The sequence below is a fragment of the Nerophis lumbriciformis genome, linkage group LG01 (genome assembly GCF_033978685.3).
Source record: "Nerophis lumbriciformis linkage group LG01, RoL_Nlum_v2.1, whole genome shotgun sequence".
NCBI classification, from domain to species: Eukaryota; Metazoa; Chordata; class Actinopteri; order Syngnathiformes; family Syngnathidae; genus Nerophis; species Nerophis lumbriciformis.
The window spans coordinates 31,608,948-31,623,281 of NC_084548.2; the positions used below are offsets into that span (position 1 = coordinate 31,608,948).

At 35.2% G+C, this 14,334-nt stretch overlaps 2 long non-coding RNA genes across 3 annotated transcripts; one reads left to right on the plus strand and one right to left on the minus strand.

Moving 5' to 3' along the window:
- Positions 1–734: 734 nt before the first annotated feature.
- Positions 735–8,767, minus strand: LOC133613368 (uncharacterized). Of its 2 annotated transcripts, XR_012050586.1 has the most exons (6): positions 8,500–8,767; positions 6,935–7,030; positions 6,336–6,568; positions 3,997–4,145; positions 3,567–3,668; positions 735–1,853 (listed from the first exon to the last, which is right to left on the minus strand). It is a non-coding gene; the product is annotated as an uncharacterized lncRNA (long non-coding RNA). The 2 variants fall into 2 exon arrangements; XR_009816439.1 differs by having other exon boundaries at positions 3,567–4,145.
- A 147-nt stretch (positions 8,768–8,914) lies between these two features.
- On the plus strand, positions 8,915–14,129 carry LOC133613374 (uncharacterized). Its single transcript, XR_009816442.2, has 5 exons — positions 8,915–8,976; positions 9,341–9,442; positions 9,521–9,559; positions 12,226–12,348; positions 12,537–14,129. It is a non-coding gene; the product is annotated as an uncharacterized lncRNA (long non-coding RNA).
- Positions 14,130–14,334: the final 205 nt, after the last annotated feature.

Here is a 14,334-nt window from a genome sequence, read left to right on the forward strand (position 1 = left end):
GTGATTAGGACACCTGATTATGATCATTTGCATGGGTGGCCAAATACTTTTGGCAATATAGTGTATATATTAGGGCTGTCAAACAATTACAATATTTAATTGCGATTAATCGCAATTTGATCATAGATAACTCAAAATTAATCCCGATTATAGCAGATAGGTATAATTTTTCATCATTAATAAGTGTACCCCAGACATATTACTTTCATGTGGGGTCCCATAGCAAAAATGTGCTTGCTCATCTGTTGCTTAATCTCGTATCTTGAGAACATTTTGAGCTTCTCATATCTGTCTAATTCTGTGATCAATTGTTTCTCTTTTATTGCTCCTAAGGGACCCTTAGGAGCAATAAATAAGCTAAAAAGAGACAAGACATCACTGAGACAAAGGAGGTTGAGTTGAGACAACCATTTGAGCAATATTTGAGAAGTGGGATACACTGAGGAGAGCTCATATATGTATGCCACTGATCTCAATTATGTCTCATTTATTTTGAAGGAGAATTAAAGACAAATAAATGAGATGTATGAGCAATAAAAGAGATCTTATGTATGTCTCTTTCGTGTCTTGATTATTTCTCTTAAATGTCTTAACAAAGCCATCATATCTCAAATTTGAGAATAATGAGAACAAATTGAGAGTGTAATTTAAATATTCGTTATCTGACTTAATTACAAATAACACTAAAAAAATACTTAAATATTGAGCGGTGTATCACTTTATTTGGCTACACACATATACAAATACAAAATATAAGATATAAAAATAGATTAAATACAACAATTTAAATGTAGTTAATTAGTACATACATAATGTACATATTGACATTCACAATAATTAAAACAACATAGAAAACAATATACAAAAAATAAAACAAATACAAAACTAAATGAATTTAACCTTAAGTACCGGTACTCACTTTGTTGTTGTGAAAAAGTCCGGTGTAGTTTTTTTTAACTCCTTGTTGAGCAAACCATGTACTGTAGTTAAAAAAAACACCTGACTTAATCTCAGTAAGAGGGTGAGTAAATGACTAAATTTCCATTTTGGAAATATTCCAAGCAAAAACTGAAATACATTTATAAAATTGTAACCGTGGTGTTTGGAACTGGTCTACATATAAAAAATAATCACACATTGAACACCAAGGATACTTAACATTTTTTACCTCAGGGCCCGACCAACTTTTCCACTACAGAGGGGTCTCGGACCCACTCAAATACAAACACTGAATTAGTCATCTTACACTAAAGTGTATTACAACTGAGTACCATTGCGGCCCATATGGACGGACCACAGCTAAGAGACAGATATTTATTGGCGGCCCCCGAGGGGTATTCGCAGCCAAACAGTGGGCCCCAGCCCTATGATTAAGAAACACAGTTGTAAACAATAGAACAGCCTCCTGTGATAACAATATAACATTTGGTACATAAATGATCATTAAAACATTTTGAAATTGGTTACAAAAGCTACTAACATACTGCGTCATTTCCGTTTTTTATTTGGAAACAGCTTTGTACTGTGAAGGGATATTAGCCGCTATCTTGTTAGTGAGGTTGCATCAGTGCCAAATTTGCGAGACACAGCACAGCTCAATATGCATTGTCACAGTATAACGTGGTACTAAAAGCTACATCATAGGGCATTTTTATACAATATATACTGCGCAACCCCAGACCAAAATATCAACATGTTTACAAAGGAAACATCCTACCCCAGAATGAACTTGGCAGGTACAAGGGCCTACTTAAAACCTGCTCTTTCCCGACATTTGTTTACCAAAGCTTGCTTGAGCTTGGCCTCCTCAATATTGTCCCAATCAGGAAGGGTACCGCATCTCAGGACATACGCTGTAAGGCAAGAACATAATAATCAGGCATTCGTAATTTTGCCACATCCGAGTTTCTACAGGTATCAAATCTATGCAATGCAATAATAATAATAATGCAAATCTAATTTAATGCTTTTTAACGCCATTTTTTTGGTACTTAAAAAAATGTAATGCCCATGTGCGACTGCATATAATTATTATATATAGTCAAAAGCCTACAATTATCTGTATACACACAGTTGTAAGCATTCGACAAGTTAATTAGTTGAAAAGTTTAGATTAACTGTTACTCTCTCGTGTATTAGAATTGGCTTACAAAACTGTTTAATTGGAGAATGTATTTTTATTTATTTATTTTTCTGGAGTAGCATATAGTGTTTTGACTGTGTGCATGGCCGTAGAATGGCCAATTAAAAGGTTCCGTCCATCAAAAAATTTAAAGGAGAACTGCACTTAAGCCCTCTAAACAAACATCCAATTCTGCATCAGATGATCAATATAATATACCCATAAGCCATTTTTTTAGTTGTGTCTGTTTAAAACATGCTGTAAATATATATCTATTCTCTGAAAATATGTCTTTTAATAGCCACAAACTGTAGGATACCATTTTACAATTACAATTTGTTTTAAAATAGTTAAAAGGTTTTATAGAATAATAAATGAACATCATACTAGGATTGCAAATTATGCATGTGTTTGGACATGGATGATCGATTTAAACATTTTAGAAAAATACAGAACGGTATTTGGAAAAATGCCAATAAAATGCATTAAGAAAAAGCTATGTCAATTATATTAATTTGCCGATATTGAATATATTGTATTTTACACCCTCTCTGTTGTTTAAAATGTTTACAGTAAATAGCAAGTTATGTATCAAGTATCCAGCAGCTGAAGGAACTCGTATTAATTTATTGTGGGAATGTCAGAGAATAAAAGAGTTGTGGTCTGCTGTGAAAATTGCCTTGTTTGTCCATCCTAAGCCATAACTTGAGGCGCCTGCGTCACGACAGTTGCTAATGTTAGCCAAGTTAGCTCATATGTGTTGAAGTGGAGGTGATTGAAATAAACGAGTTGTGTATGAAAAAAGCTCAGCTTCCCCATTATCCTGACATGATGTCCCAGTTAAGGACTACACGCCTACAGTGACCAAAGAATGGAAAAGTTTAGGCCCCCAGAGCAGTTTCATTGTGCCGTATTGAGGCAGTGCTTTTGTCGCGTTTCCCACCCTACAATACCTCTTGTATGCAGTTTGGCAGCTTCAGCTAAAAGAATAAACACACACACAGACAGATGTAGAAATTTCGAGGTTCTTAAGTTAATTTTAATTTAAAAAATTTTTTTTCCGTTTGACATATTGACTATCGGCCATGTCCTACAATTGTATTACATGTTTTAAATGCCTCTGGACAACGCTTTTAATGCTTTTTATTGCCATTTAAGGCCTTAATTTACACAAAATCCATTTAATGACTTCATGCCTTGTGGAAACCCTGCACATACAGTACATTAATACACACAACCACACTTCAAGTTGATGGACATAACACTATATTGCTTATCACAATGCTAGTTTTTTGGCCAATCACAAACTGTAATTATGTAACATTCAGTTATGCTTCTCGTGTGCTATAATCGATAAGGGATCAAACTTTCTCGTATTGAACTTCTATTTAATTATTGTTACACAATTTTGGCCTGAAAACACCCTCAGTTTGGGAAAACTTACTTAGGATTTCTTCAACTTTTTTCCGGTCAAGGATGCGCTTTCCTGTTCCTACAGGTTTGTTTCCAGGGCGACCAAAAGCGACAGCATTTTGACACTCCTCAACTGTAAAAAAGTGGTCAGAAAGTGCGTGGAATAAACGCATGCAATTGGGCTTTGAAGCATGACTCATGGCAGCAAGGCGGAACGAGGACATGAATACGCCGCTCTCAGGAAAGAGCTCCTGCTGGCCCGATTGTTGAGGAGGGCCGTCGCTGTATTTGTCACTAATGAGGTCGCAGAGAGTTTGGAGTACTCTGACTTGGTCCGGATCAGAAAGGGAAAAAATAGCACAAACAATACCCGAATGAGAAAATAATGTGTTCAAGGCCAAATCACAAATTTACGTAAACAAAATAATTACATCATGAATAAATTAGCATTAATTACTTGCCTATTTTCAAGAGGACTTCTTCGATTTGTTGCTTTTCTCGCAGGATTTTTTCGAACTCCTCCCAACATCCATCACATGGCGTCCATGATTTTTCTGCCTGCGGTCGATATGAGATAGTGTCCTCGACAGATGGGTTGCCTGCATCTCTCCTGTCAAAAGAGATGAGAAATACTGAACTACAAAAAAATTACTGAAATGACCCACATTTTAACCTCCAGCGGCCAAAGTGGACCTTAGTCTATGTACAGTGAGGAGAACAATTATTTAATAGACTGCAAAATATAAAACAAAACAAAAAATCACATTGTATGTTTTCAGGTAATTTGCATTTTTTTTCCATGGAATTGATCACCTAGAAACCTCTTTTGGGAGTATATTTGAAGTATCAAATATGGATATAATGCAAAAAGATGCACATTAATTACTTTAAAAAAAAATTCATACAATGTGATTTTATGGATTTTTGTTTTGGATTCTATCACTTACAATTGAAGTGTACCTATAATGATAATGATAATAATAATAATAATAATAATAAAAGTAACAGACCTCAAACTACAAAATCAGCAGTGTATAAATGATTTGTTCTCCTCACTCTATGATGGACGGTACCAATAATGAAAATAAATGTACCATGACCAAAATTGACCATATCTACAATCATTCTGTACAGTACTCCTAAACAAAAACATTTCACATCAAAGACAAAGGAACTGGACCAATACTGAAGATGAAATCTTCTTGACTGCAAGGAAATAGACAACTCACTTAGTCAACAATACCAACAGATTATGACAGATTTTACAATATTAAGTTATACATAACGTTGACTATCACCAAGAAGTTATTACTTTATATATCTCAGGATTATTTATGAAATGTACAATTAAGTATAAACTGTCAAACCAGTACTTATATTTGGATTAAAAAATGTTTTTAAACTATGGCATATTGAGATTTCCGCCTTAACTACTTTCTTTCACACAGGAAGTACAGGCATGTGAGCACCCTTTGACAAAAGAGGAAAATTTACAAAAAAGAGGAACATTTCTATCTGCACGTAGTGCTCCCACGCAAGCCCCGAAAATATTTTTTTAAGAATCAATACTACATAGCCCTGGGCCAATAAAACAATAAATATATATCGCAATAGACACATAATGATATAAATATTAGATGCGTTCGATAAAATATTTGAGCAAGCAAGATTCGCTGCATGAGGTCACTCGCGCTTTGGGAACCCAGGAAACAGAAAACAGGAAGTGTCACTGAGCAATAGGAGGGACATGCTATAACAGACAATCAGTTAACAGTATTTACTGAGCAATGGAAGGGATACGCCAACAGCCAATCACGTAACAGTATCAACAACAAGTAAGCTAGCTCGATGATGCTAATTATGCTAACTAGCAAGCTTGTTTTGGTTTCCCTGTCCTGAAATTCAGTGCGGCGTTTAGGCAAGAGCAACAGCAAGTACCTGCGGCCGAGGCGAGCGTTCCATAAATTTTGTTTGGATCCTATTTTTTGATATTGTTTACTTAATTCATCCATGGAACTTTTGTTATTGTTGAAAGCTCCGAATCGGACAGGTTTTAACGGGACACATTTCTGGTGTTGTGTGTTGCTCTGAGAACCCACGGGTGTTTAGTTAATGCTCGATTGCTGATAAGAAAGCAAAGTTAGCTCTGTTTTTTGACACTCATCCTTCAACCCCCATCCTTACACTACTTTTATTTATATTTTTATATATTTTAATTTATATTTAATTTTTAAAAATGCGGAATTTATATTTTGACGTGAAACTGAATGTTTCAAAACGTAGATTTCTTCTGTTAAGAAAGTATATATTGTGTAACTATTTGTTTTCCTCAATAAAACATGTTTATAAGATTTCAGTGTGTGTTCAAGTACTTCTTGAGCACATTTATCAATACTGTGATAACAATTGTAACCATGACATGAAATGTTAATTTTTTTACTCCCTAGTTTTGACACATGAGATTGTAGAGTGGATATTTACACTCTATGAACATTTTGACCATGATTAAAAAGTAATAAAATGATGGCAAATAATTGTTTTCAGGGTCCACAAGTTCAGAACTTTTAATCCTGAAATCAAAGTGGATACAGATGTTGGGGTTTTGGCAATGAAATACATTAAATATTTGTATTTGTCATTCACATACTATTTACTGAAACAATTATTTGATGACAGATAAAATAATATTTCAGTTAATGCTGTTTTTTTGGTTTGGAAATTCACCAAATTTGATTTTATAAAGATGAAAAGTTTTGAACTTGTAGCCCCATAGGCATGAGGTAATAAATGTCAATCTTACCCATAGGGTGGTGGTGGTGGTCCAACAGTGTTGCTGCCTGTTACAAGTCCCCCGTCACTTTTCTTGAAATATATTCAACAGTTGCCCTATAAAATTTACCATCTGACCACTTTGCTAAAACAGAATCTCCTGTTCTAAGATCTGCACAGGAGCTTCATCTCTTGACAAAATGTCTGCTCCAGTAAAGATTTTGCCGGTATAACCGTCCTCCCATCTGACGAAGGCCAAACACCCTGAAAGAGAGAGTGCAAAAGAGAAAGTGTTTAACATTTTTTATTTGAGTATAAAAATTTGGACTGGTATTTGTCACCTCATTTGGACAACAATGTTATGATTATTCCCTCTCCCCATCCCTATATGCATGTTAAAGCATATGCAGTAGGGTGAGCTTGCCCATCGCTGTCTTAGAGGTGTGTGGCCTCATTACAATTAGGGTACTGTTACTAACCTTCTTGGGGCGACTTTCCCAAGGTGGCATTCTTAGCTGTTCTTTAAATACTAAACAAACTAATAAAGTCCTTTTTCCAGTTTGTTAGCTACATGTAACACGGCAATTTGGCTTAACCGTAGTCCGCTTTGCCACACATACAGAGACTTACCAGATTGCTCATTTGGGGGAGGAGAATTATGCAGGTCCTTCATTTTCTTTGTGGGAACTCTTAACCTCTTATGTTGTAATTTTCTTTTTGTCCATCCTGTTAATGAAAAAATAAATTTTGTATCACAAACTGGGGATAGGTTGATTGGCAACACTAAATTGACGCGAGTGTGTGAATGTAGTCTGTCGATCTGTGTTGACTTGTCCAGGGTGTACACCGCCTTCCGCCCTAGCGCAGTTGGGATAGGCTCCAGCACCCCCCACGACACGGAAGGGAAAAGCAGTAGAAAATAGATAGATGGATGGAACTATAATATAAATGGAAAGTATTTACATATATGGGGTCACTTCATATGGATGTTAACTTTTTGGGTAAATCATATTTAACTTCTGTCAAAAACAAGTAAACAAAATGATTGTTTTTGATCGTTCTGGCTATAGTAAAAAAAAAACTCAACCCGGACAGTTTAATTCTTATCTATTTTGGGGTGCAGGGGGCTTGATGGCACCTTTTTATAATAGGGTACATATTAATAAAGTTATGGCATTTTTAACAAAAAAGGTCATGAATAAAATATTGAGCCCCAATGACTTTGTATTGAAGAGGTTGACCATAAATTAGTGCATTTTGACCAGGTTAAGACAATCATAACTTTTTAAACATGTATCACAGGAAAATTATTCTTATATTACGTAACTCATAAGAGGTTCCGCAGCCTCCGAAGCAGAACCTCCAGGTTCTGTAACAGCTTCTTCTCTCAGGCCGTAAGGCTCTTGAACGCATCATAATGAAATTATCCCCTCAACTCCCCCCAAAATGGATTAACTCGCTGGAATAAAAAAGACACTATAACATACATCCATAAACGTGGACGCATGTGAAAAAGTGAAATATATTTATCTGTACAATAACCTATTTATTTATTTATATATGCACCTTATTGCTTTTTTATCCCGCACTACCATTAGCTTATGTAACACAATTTCGTTCCTATTTGTACTGTAAAGTTCAAATTTGAATGACAATAAAAAGGAAGTCTAAGTCTAACTCGTCTTAACAAGACCTGTCTGATAATGCTAGTTTCATTTAAATGAATGAATGTTTCAAATTTTACACACATAGTTACTTTATTTTCCAATATATATGCAGTTTATATGATCAATAGCGTGATACAATACATACTGGCCACTGCCAGCTAGTAAGCAAATGTACTGCTGCTTTCAAAATGGCGGGGCACATTTGTTAATCATTGAACACTTTTGGATGTCATCTCTTATTTATTACAACTAGCCAGCCATACCAATAAAATGCAGCCCGGACCTTCTTTGTCAATTGTTACTTTACCTACAACAGTATTATAAAAATGTTTAAAGTCAAACCCCCAAATTAATATGCACTGTATAATGTAATTGTGAAGGTCATTATGTATACTGACATTACTTGCTGGGCAGACGCCATTAGCGTTACTGCAACCTCTCAAAGGACCACTCGTTGTCACAACAGTTAAATATTTTCACTTCACAACATTACATGGTTAACCAACTAAAAAATATTAGGATACTTACCTCTCCAAGTCTTCTGTCACAAGCGTTGCGGTTGTCGTTTCCAAAAACGTTCCCGCTTCTTCTTCTCTTTCTTCTTCTTCCTCGTTTTCGTTCGAGGTCGGCGCACACAACGTTAAAATGTTACGCCACCTACTGTTTTCCCGCTTCTTCTTCTTCTGACGTTGATGGCAAACAACGCGTCATGTCCGCCGCTGTCTGATAGAAGGCGTGAATTTTCTGAATTGCCTTCCTTTGAAAGTTACACATAGCCAAAAATGGCTATTTTCAGATGGACATATAAGGAGAAAATCAACTGTATCTAAATTTTGAGATGTGGATCTGTCTCATCAACATTCTCGCGAGATTTGGCACGGCGCCCCATGAATCTGTCCAATCATATTTGCTCTTCCTGGAAAACACGCATGCGCATTTAGTGGGCGAATGTGACTTGTATCGATTGGAGGAAACAATTCAGCATCGAAGGAATAACGACTGAAAGTAAGTAATACCATTTATTGTTTTTGTTTTGGTATTTAAATTACTCTAACACACACGAGTTATTATTCATCAAACTAATGTAACGTCACTGTGTTACGAAAATAGAGCTATAAATGCCGCATTCAACGGCGCAACCACCTTGCTCGAAGCTATGATACTTACCTCCACCGAGGCATCGCAAGTGATAAGATACACTTTATACATCCCATAGTGAAATAACAATGATAGACAGAAATGTACAGAGAACATTGGAAGTGGAACAATATAAATTACTGAACATACACTGCTTCAACATAATATAGAGTTTTACATTTACAAGAAGTTCCACTGTGTATTCCAGCAACCTTTGTCTGTATTCACATAGTATTGGAGTGTCAAAATGACAAAACGAAAACCTGCAAAACGATGGAGAAGAACCGGTAAAGAAGTCGACTCAAATAAACGATCAAGAAGGACTGTACAATTGGTGAGTAGACTGGCATAGTGGTGGTGCATTAAACTGGCAGCAGATATAATATGTGATACTTTATTTTTCTTCCTGCAGCCACCAATGTGAATGTGGAGACTGATGAGCAATGTCTAAGTAAGTTATATGTATATGCGTGTTCTTTGTTTATGTGAATTAGTTCTGATTGAGATTTACAGACCAGATAGATGGATAAAAAGCTGTCCACACTTTGTCAGGAACAAGCATGGAAATATTGCTTTCTTTTACCCTGATTACAGTAGCACATATATGAAGAATGAAACTTGAAATATGAGTTATCTCAGCATGTGTAATTAATCTTCTTTGAACCTTTCATCTTCAGCATCTTTAGCATTTATTACCAATGCTATAGATAATAAAAAATGTGCGGCAGCAGTTTTTATGGATCTAACTAAAGCATTTGACACAATTAATCACAATATTTTAATCAAAAAACTAGAACGATATGGCATCAGAGGGTTAGTCTTAAACTGGATAAGAAGTTATCTAATGAACAGGAAACAATACGTGAAGGTAGGCGAACACACCTCTACAACGCTAAATATATCCTGTGGTGTACCTCAGGGATCAATATTAGGACCTAAATTATTCAATCTATATATAAATGACATTTGTAAAGTTACAAAAGATTTAAAGTTAGTATTATTTGCGGATGATACAACAGCGTTTTGTTCAGGAGAGAACACACAGAAGATACTACAAATAATAACAGAAGAAATTAACAAATTAAAAAGATGGTTTGACAAAAACAGACTATCGTTGAATCTCAGTAAAACTAAAATAATGCTATTTGGTAACAGTAGAAGAGAAAGTCAAACACAAATACAAATAGACGGAATAGAAATTGAAAGAGTAAATGAAACCAAATTTCTAGGTATAATGATTGATGATAAATTGAACTGGAAATCTCACGTAAAAAATATACAACATAAAGTAGCAAGAAACACGTCAATAATGAATAAAGCAAAACATGTTCTAGACAAAAAATCACTTCATATTCTCTACTGCTCACTAGTGTTACCATATCTGAGTTATTGTGCAGAAATATGGGGAAATAATTACAAAAGTACACTTCATTCATTAACGGTGTTACAAAAAAGATCAGTTAGAATAATACATAATGTTGGATATAGAGAACACACAAATCCTTTATTTATTGAATCAAAGATTCTGAAATTCTACGACATAGTGAATTTGCAAACAGCTAAAATTATACACAAAGCAAACTATAACCTGCTACCCAAGAATATACAACAATTCTTCTCAAAAAAAGAGGAGAAATCTAATCTTAGGGAGAAATGTAATTTAAAACATTTGTAGGCACGTACAACACTTAAGACCTTCAGTATATCAGTATGTGGAATTAAATTATGGAATGGATTAAGCAAAGCAATCAAACAATGTACTAATATGATCCACTTCAAGAAACTCTTCAAACTTAAAGTGTTTACAAAGTACAAAGAAGAAGAACCATGATAAACATTCTGAATTTATTTAACTCATCCATTCTGTCATTCTTTCACTCACAAAATAATCTTACTTATCTCAACATATGAAATGTAACTTACTTCACCAATTATTATTTATTTACTTATTTTATTGTGATTACTTATGGAGTATATTGTGAATAAATTGAGAACAGGAAGTGAACAAAAGTTTTAGCAACTGTTATGTAAAAGAAAAGGGGTAGGATTAAATAAGCTCTGCTTCTTCCTACTCCTTTTCGAACATGTTGAAAAGAGAAACTGGAGATTGTGATGTATCATGTTGTATACTTGCATGTTCGAAATAAACTCAAACTCAAACTCAAACTCAAGTTAAGGCTGGTAGGTAACATCAAGTCATGATTAGGGATGTAACAATATCAAAATGTCATGGTATTATATCGTCACAGTGTTAAAGCCACGGTAAGATATTGTTACAAACATGTCAACGTGTGTTAAATGAAGTGGCAGGAATGTTTAGGATAAACACACTTACTGTAATTGAATACAAACATAATGTTCATATGTTGTAGTCCTATTTATTATTATAAACAGGTATTTTAAGTGCAAAGGAATGGTGCAAAATCATCCAGAATTTCAAGTAACACACATATTTTAGTTTAATCTAACACAGCAGTTATAGGCACAGAAATATTACACAGCAACAATTCCTCCGAGCTACGAAGCACAAACGTTCCCGTCACTCCTGCACAGTTCCTCTTTTTCGCCCCTATATAATGTCCCCTGTTTGAACTTTGTTGTCCCACACTGCGCGGGTTATCATGGGAGATCGAGTTTACTTCTCAGATCAGCCCACTTAATATTGTCAGAAAAAAACACACTGACGGGAGTTCTCGTTTGATAGCGTCACACATCACGGCATTATTGTGAGAATTTTGAAACCAAAATAACGCAATATTTACAATAATGTTGCATCCCTCGTCAAGATCCTTTCTCATAGGTTTGGTTTGCTGCTGTGTATTTACTAATCATTGGCATTGTTTATCACTGAAGTTCCACACTTTCTTTTTATAGTGCGTGTTGTATTGTGATGAGTTACATTTAATACTGGGGATTATGTGTTACCACAAACACAGAAGATACGTAAACATGAACTACAATGCGATCAAGATGTGGGAAAAAAGTAAATGCATTCCATTAGCTAGATTTGTATAATGTGTTCAATTTATGTCAACTTGCTTCTTGTTTCGCAATTTTCTTCTTTTCTTTTAATTATTTTAATTTTTAGAGTTTTTTGGTTCCTCTTCTTTGTGTCAGAAGGTAGCAGCAGGGGAACAGAAGGAGCCCAAAACACTGCTCTTCATATAGAACACATCCAACCTCCAGGTGTCCATGCAGGATGTACCACTCTGGAACATCAAACCTCTCCCTACCCGCCAGGTACACCCACCGTCTTCTGTGTCTAACTAATGTTTTGCTGTGAATTTTGTCACAAAGCATATCCTGCTAAAATATGCCAAACTTTTGAGTGTAAGAATGTGAGCGATATGCTGAGATGTTATACGTTTTGCCTTGTGACAAAATGTTATAAAAAACCTTTAATGATTTGTATTCTATTTTAATTTCAGCACATGAAAATATTTCTACTTTTGACTCTATCAAAGACAATGGAAAACCATTTTCCAGATCAGCCCTCATAGATCCTCCTGATGGCCTAACAACTGAACTACATGTCGATGCTGAGTATGATCCATCTCAATCATTTGAGGAATCTCTCCCTGATATGGGGGATTGGATGTACAATGACGGACATATGTTTAATGAAGGATTTGAAGATAGTTTGAGTGAGGAGTGTGCAGAAGAGTCAAATATCAAGGACACAACAGACAAACCATTATATGACAATGCATCAGTAACCGTGGCAGAGTGCCTTCTGATCATCAGGGCTTATGAAAACTGTCATAAAGTCACTGATAAGGCCCTATAAGCGATTTGCTGAAAATGTTCAAGTTGCTTTGTCCCGATAGTCTGAATGCAGACTGCTTAAACAGTGTGCAGAAGTTCAAAAACTTTCTTTTATCCTGCTCTGCATCATCGCCTATTTTATTACATAAATACTGCAGTAATTGTTTTGGGCAATTAGAAAGTAAACAAATAAAATGTCTGTCTTGTGGGACCAGTGTGTCAGAAGAAAGATCTTCATCCTTTATAGAGGTTCCAATTAAGGCTCACATAAGGTCATTGTTCCTCAAGCCAGGTTTTCAGGAGAAGCTTAACTTCAGATTAAGCAGAAAGAAGGCAGATGCTAACAACATTGAAGATATATATGATGCAGAAGTTTACAAACAGCTTGTCGATAGGGGTGGTCCTCTTAGTGACCCTAAAAACATCTCACTTGGAACACCGATGAAGACAAAAATTGATATTTGTTAAGGCTCATACGTGGTACTCAAAATATACCTATGCAGATGGTAAATGTAGTCAAACTTGTGCAGTCTATTCCTGTTATTTCACAAACTATTAAACCAGGGAATGTCATAGCTGAATTTTACAAACATATGACTAAAGATGATAGTTTCTGTCAGGAAAACAAATATTTGTCTAGGATTAAACTATATGGAGCACCTAGTGAACTTCTATTGGACACAGTTCACCTCTCTGCATTGCAAATACATGCTGGTCACTGCATCAATTCTGGAACAGTAAGCATCTTTCACAGGGCACAAGTTAAGAGAAATTATCTCACATCAAAACACTATGGTAAAGGTAATAGTAGAAACAATTTTACAGTTTTGTTTTTCAAATGACGGACAAACAAAGTATGGACAGATTGATTTCTTCTTTATCATAGCACAATCATGTGCCAAATGGGCCCTCCTTCGTGAATTCAAACATGCAGGGTTTTCTTTGCTGCAAGATAGTGTAACAAATGGTACATGAAGTCATGTTATTCCCCTATTGGAAACCTCTGCCAGTACAGTAGTATAATTGGATGACATATTGGGTAAAGTTGTTTTCCTTGACTTCACATCTGTGCCTGGCATTGTGTTTGCAGTTCATTTCCCAAACACACTTGAAAAGTTTTAACTAATTAAGAACTCAACTGGCCTAAGAAGTCACAAATCAAATATTTGATCATTGTTATAAATGCTCTGAAAATACACACCGATGAGATGTTGCCGTGGATGCTGTAAAAGTCTGTAAATATGTACTGTATATGGAGTATCATTGTTGATTAAGTTTTTGCATTGTCTTTAATATTTCAGTGGCCAATATATTAAAATGTACTTGTTAAATAAAACCACTGTCTTTTTTAATGAATATTTAGGCCTACTACAGTCCTCCCGCCTTACATGTAAAAGCTGAAAAATATACAGCATCAATCAAACGGCGGTTAGTTAATATTAAATATTAATATAGTAAATA